We start from the raw sequence: 6039 nt of genomic DNA, 5'->3' as shown, positions 1-6039 counted from the left end.
TTTAAGACTAGTTAATGTCTGTTTGAAAGCTCGTTTTAAGATCAGGAATAAAGGAAATCCCGTCCATAACTCAGGATAGCTGATCTATTTGCTGGAGCTTGTGATCGGGATTGTATTTCATATTTTTAGTGGGAAGGGGGGAAGCGGGAGTAAGGACCGACAGTGCAGCGTTGTTGTTGCTACCGCTTTGGTCTTCCCGGCTGCAGAAGGCGCTGAGATAGACGCGGGGAGGAAGTATATTGGGGGCGAGTGTCATATGTTGTTGCTGTCGCCGCCCACTTTCACCGCGGTGCCGGGAGCCGCCTCCTTTCACACGGGCTGAGGAGGGAGAGGCTGCAGAAAGCAAGCCGGGCTGGGGCAGTGTCAGTGGCTGAGAGACCTGTCCCGTCCCGTCCCGTCCCGTCCCGTCCCGTCCCGTCCCACAGCCCAGCCTGTGTGTGAGTGTGAGTGCACCGGGAGCCGATCGCCGCCAATCTTCCCGGCTGCAGCCCTGAGCCCAGCGAGGGGACCGGCGCTGGTTACCGGTGAGTGTGACATAGAGCGCCCGGTGCGAACCGCAGCTTCACCGCTCCAAGCCTGGTGGATGTCTGATACAAACCTGGTGAATGTCTGATACTGATACAAGCCTGGTGAATGTCTGATACAAACCTGGTGAATGTCTGATACAAACCTGGTGAATGCCTGATACAAACCTGGTGAATTTCTGATACAAGCCTGGTGAATGTCTAATTTAAACCCGGTTAATGTCTAATTTAACACTAGTTCATGTCTGATTTAACACCAGTTCATTCCTCATTTAACACTAGTTAATATCCGATTTAAACCTAGTTAATGCATCATTTAACACGAGCTACTGACTAAGTTAATGTGTATGGGTGGTTAGGGTCTGATTTGGAACCTAGTTAATGTCCGATTTTAAACCTAGTCATTGCCTGATTTAACCCTCTAATTACTGCCTGATTTAACCCTAGTTAATGACAAAATGAATGTCTTAGCTAGTGAATGTCCGATTTTTAACCCTAATGTCTAAGGCAAGTTAATGCATGAAGTAAAAGTTAATGTCTAGTTAATCTGTTTTAAGTCTCGTTAATCTGTTTTAAAGGCTAGTTAATCTGTGTGTTAACCCCCAGTTCATATCTGTTTTGAGGCTAGTCAGTGTCTGCTTTAAGCCCCATTTTATTTCCTATGACATGTATGATTTGTATTGTACCGGCTTCATGTTGAGAGACGGCGCGGTGCTGGTTGTGAAGGGCGGGTAGGGCGTTATTGAATCCCTGTCCCTCCAGCTGATGTCTCGCTGTTACTGCGCCGTTTACTGGGCGTTACATGTTTACTGCGGCTGGCGGTTCCCCTGCGTTTGAATGAACAGGGGGATTGAATATATTCGTACTTTTAAAAACATCGCCGCGGATTTAGATTGGAGACGCCAGGAACTGCAGATAACTGGTCAAAGCCAAAACACACAAATGGACACAGGGTGCAGGGAGGGACTGCAGATGCTGAGTTACTCCAGCACAGAAAGCTGGTGTAACTCACTCAGTGGGACACAGGCAGCATCTCTGGAGAGAAGGAATGACACAAAGTGCTGGAGTAACTCAGCAGGCCAGCCAGGCAGCACCTCTGGAGAAGATGGATAGGTCATGTTCTGGGTCTTCTCTGATAGCTGCATTTTGGGAGGGAGCTAGTTCCTTCCTCCATCCGTGTGTTTTGACTGGCCTTGCTTCAGCCACACCCACCCCTGGTGTAGTTCACCATCTCCTTGTCTCTTGGCTCCAGTGCCAGTGTTGACTGGCAGGGTGGACACCAGTAAACCGAAGATCACCCTCCGCGGAGATCCTTCACCTCCACAAGTGACTGCGCTGTTTTTGTTTGTTCCACCTGCCAAGTGATTCGAGCCAGTTTCTAATCTGTAATGGTTGATCTGTTCTTGAATTGATTGAGTGGTTGCACTGTAGACTTTGGCATGTACTAGAATGATGCTTGGATTAGGGGTTAACACCCAGGCTGGATAGATCGTCAGAGTGAGGCCAAACACTAACTGGAGGAACAGCACCTCATATCTCACTTGGTTAGCTGACAACCCAATGGTATGAGTCTTGATTCGCCTAACTTCAAGTAGCCCTTGCATCCCCTCTCTCCGTCCCTCTCCCACCCTAGTTGTTGTACTAGTTTCACTGTTGTCCTGGCGAGTTTCATTGCCTGCAACTCATTTCCACCTAGACCACAGCTAACTATCCTTTCATTCATTTTTCTATATCTCTCGACATCACCGTCTATATCTGTCATTTTCCTTTCCCCGACTATCAGTCTGAAGAAGGGTCTCGACCCGAAACGTCACCCATTCCTTCTCTCAGGTCAAGTCAAGTCAAGTTTATTTGTCACATACACATACGAGATGTGCAGTGAAATGAAAGTGGCAATGCTCGCGGACTTTTGTGCAAAAGACAAACAACAAAACAACCAAACAAATTATAAACACAATCATAACACACATATTCCTTTACATAATAAATAATGGAAGGAAAAACGTTCAGTAGAGTTAGTCCCTGGTGAGATAGGCGTTTACAGTCCGAATTGCCTCTGGGAAGAAACTCCTTCTCAACCTCTCTGTTCTCACCGCATGGCAACGGAGGCGTTTGCCTGACCGTAGCAGCTGGAACAGTCCGTTGCAGGGGTGGAAGGGGTCTCCCAAGATTTTATTTGCTCTGGAGTTGCACCTCCTGTTGTATAGTTCCTGCAGGGGGGCGAGTGAAGTTCCCATAGAGCGTTCGGCCGAGAGATGCTGCCTGACCTGCTGAGTTACCCCAGCACTTTGTGTCTATCTGAGAGGTTGGACAGACTTGGATTGTACTCTCTGGAATGCTGGAGTTGGCTGAGAGACCTGATATAACTATGAGGAAGAGACAGCCCCCCCCCCCCCCCCCCCCCAAATGAAAAACCATCACATACCAGAGGGGAAAGTTTAAAGGAGATGTGCATGACAAGTTTTTTTTACACAGAGATGTGTGGGTGGATGGAACGTGCTGCTGGAGGCAGTGGGGAGACAGATATGATAGTGGCATTTAGTATAGGCATATGGATATGCAAGGAATGGAGGGATATGGACCATATAAGACAGATGAGATCAGTTTAACTTGGCATCATGCTCGGCACAGACACTGTGGGCCGAAGGGCCTGACCTTGTGTTAGTTTTGTTTATTGTCACATGTACTCGGATACAGTGAAAAAGCTTTTTCACTGCCTGTTCCTGTACTGTACTGTTCTATGTAGGAAGAAACTGCAGATGCTGGTTTAAACGGAAGATAGACACAAAAAGCTGGAGTAACTGAGCGGGTCAGGCAGCAAGGAATTTCGTGTCGAGATCCTCCTTCAGACCTCATCTGAAGAAGGGTTTTGACCAAAAATGACACCCATCCCTCCTCTCCACAGATGCCGTCTGACCCACTGAGTTGCTCCAACATTTTGTGTCTATTCTTGACCCGAATTGTCATCATCTCGTTTTCTCCAGAGATGCTGTCTGACCTGCTGACTTACTCCAGCTTTGTGTCTGTACAGTTAGTTCTATGTCTAGTTACCTGGCATCGCCATTGTTAATAAATTGTGTGTTTGATTATTACGCATTTATCCGGGTGTATTCCTGCGTTGACGGGCCTGCTTGCGGCGGCTGATAGGATGCACGGGCGGTGATGCCAGCGCATTGTGCCGCAGAGCTTACTTACACCAGGAACAATGCATGGGACAGCTGAGGCTGGTGAGCAGCCCCCCCCCCCCCCCCCCCCTGCTCAGCTGCCTGTCTATTGTCCCTAGTCCCCGGGGTCGTGACCCGAGAATGACTCCAGCACTCTGGCAAGACTGCTTCCCTGAGCCAGGCTGCTGACTTGTGGACAAATTTACATCTGAATGGGGCATGCGTGAGCCATCAGTGCAGTGGGATGAGTTCATGCCAGCATGTTTCTGAGCAAAACACAAGAGTGCTGGAGGAATCAAAGACCTTATAGCGGAGGCTCTGCTATAAGATCTTTGGGAGGAACTGAGTGTTTTATTGTCACATGTCCCAGATAGACCAATGAAAATGTTACTTGCAGCAGCACAACAGGATATGTAAACACAGTTCACTGTAAACAATGAAATAAACGAGAAAACAAAGTAGTATGTATACCCATACTTACACACTATATATATAATAATAATAATAATAATACATTTTATTTATGGGCGCCTTTCAAGAGTCTCAAGGACACCTTACAAAAATTTAGCAGGTAGAGGAAAAACATGTATGCGGAATGAAATAAATAGTAGAGACATGACTAGTACACAAAGTAAAGACAGAATTCAATACAAAACACAGTATGAGGCAATTAATGCACAGATGAAAAGGGAGGGGGACGTGGGGCTAAGGATAGGCAGAGGTGAAGAGATGGGTGTTGAGGCGGGACTGGAAGATGGTGAGGGACACGGAATTGCGGATCAGTTGGGGGAGGGAGTTCCAGAGCCTGGGAGCTGCCCTGGAGAAGGCTCTGTCCCCAAAACTGCGGAGGTTGGACTTGTGGATGGAGAGGAGACCGGCTGATGTGGATCTGAGGGACCGTGAGGGTTGGTAGGGGGAGAGGAGGTCAGTGAGATATGGGGGGGGGGGGCCAGATGGTGGAGGGCTTTGTAGGTGAGGATCAGGATTTTGTAGGTGATCCGGTGGGAGATGGGAAGCCAGTGAAGTTGTTTGAGGACTGGAGTGATGTGGTGCCAGGATTTGGTGTGGGTAATGAGTCGGGCGGCTGCGTTCTGGACCAATTGGAGTCGGTTGATGTAGGTGGAGCTGATGCCAAGGAGAAGTGAGTTGCAGTAGTCCAGTCGGGAGGAGATGAAGGCATGGATGAGTCTTTCAGCAGCGGGAGGTGTGAGAGAGGGTCAGAGTTTGGCGATGTTGCGGAGATGAAAGAAGGAGGTTTTAATGACATGGCGGATGTGAGGCTCAAGGGAGAGGGTGGAATCAAAGATCACGCCAAGGTTGCGGGCCTGGGGAGATGGGGAGACAGTGGTGCCGTCGATGGTGAGAGTGGGGTTATTGATTTTGCTGAGTGTGGCTTTGGAGCCTATGAGGAGGAATTCTGTTTTATCGCTGTTGAGTTTGAGGAAGTTATGTTGCATCCAGGTTTTTATAGCTGACAAACAGGAGTTGATATGGGGGGGGGGGGGGGGGGGGGGTTGTGGGGGATTTGGTGCTGAGGTAGATATATATGTGTGTATATATATGTGTGTGTATAATAATAATAATAATAATAAATTTGATTTGCGGGCGCCTTTCAAAGTCTCAAGGACACCTTACAGAAATTAACAAGAGTAAAAAAAAACATAGTCAGAGTAAAATAAATAATAAAGACATCACCAATATACAAATTAAAGACAGAATTAGCTCCAAAGACAAAAAATCAAAAACACAATGTGAAGTATATATATATATATATATATATGTGTGTGTGTATATATATGTGTATGTGTGTATATATGTGTGTGTATATATGTATGTGTATATATATATGTGTGTGTGTGTATATATGTATATATATATATATGTGTGTGTATATATATATATATATATGTGTGTGTGTGTGTATATATATATATATATATGTGTGTATGTGTATATGTGTGTGTGTATATATATGTTTGTATATATGTGTGTGTGTGTGTGTATATATATATATATATATGTGTGTGTGTATATATATTACACACACACACACACATATATATGTATAAATATATATACACGTGTGTGTGTGTATATATATACATACATACATATAAAGAACAAACATTAATAGTGCAATAACAGGCTTCCTCTCTTTTGATCTCTCATTTTCACACATTACCCTTCCTTATTTCTGTGTCTCCCTCTCCCCTGACTCTCAGTCTGAAAAGGGTCTCGACCGAAACGTCACCCATTCATTCTTTCCAGAGATGCTGTTTGACCCGCTGAGTTACCCCAGCATCTTGTGTCTGTCTGCAGTTCTTCCCTACACAATAATAATCGATGTAGCT

At 46.1% G+C, this 6039-nt stretch overlaps 1 protein-coding gene across 1 annotated transcript in view; it reads left to right on the top strand.

The window, feature by feature from the left end:
- The first annotated feature begins 403 nt into the window (after window positions 1–403).
- The window catches only part of nin (ninein (GSK3B interacting protein)), a 162069-nt gene continuing 156433 nt past the window's right edge, over window positions 404–6039 (top strand). The window contains exon 1 of the mRNA XM_055641229.1: window positions 404–524. The gene's annotated coding sequence lies outside the window, so the exon portion shown is untranslated. The remainder of the gene's footprint in view (window positions 525–6039) is intronic.

Source organism: Leucoraja erinacea, chromosome 9 (genome assembly GCF_028641065.1).
Source record: "Leucoraja erinacea ecotype New England chromosome 9, Leri_hhj_1, whole genome shotgun sequence".
Lineage (NCBI taxonomy): Eukaryota > Metazoa > Chordata > Chondrichthyes > Rajiformes > Rajidae > Leucoraja > Leucoraja erinaceus.
The sequence above is the reverse complement of the archived record's forward strand: the minus strand, read 5'-3'. Positions and strand labels throughout refer to the sequence as shown.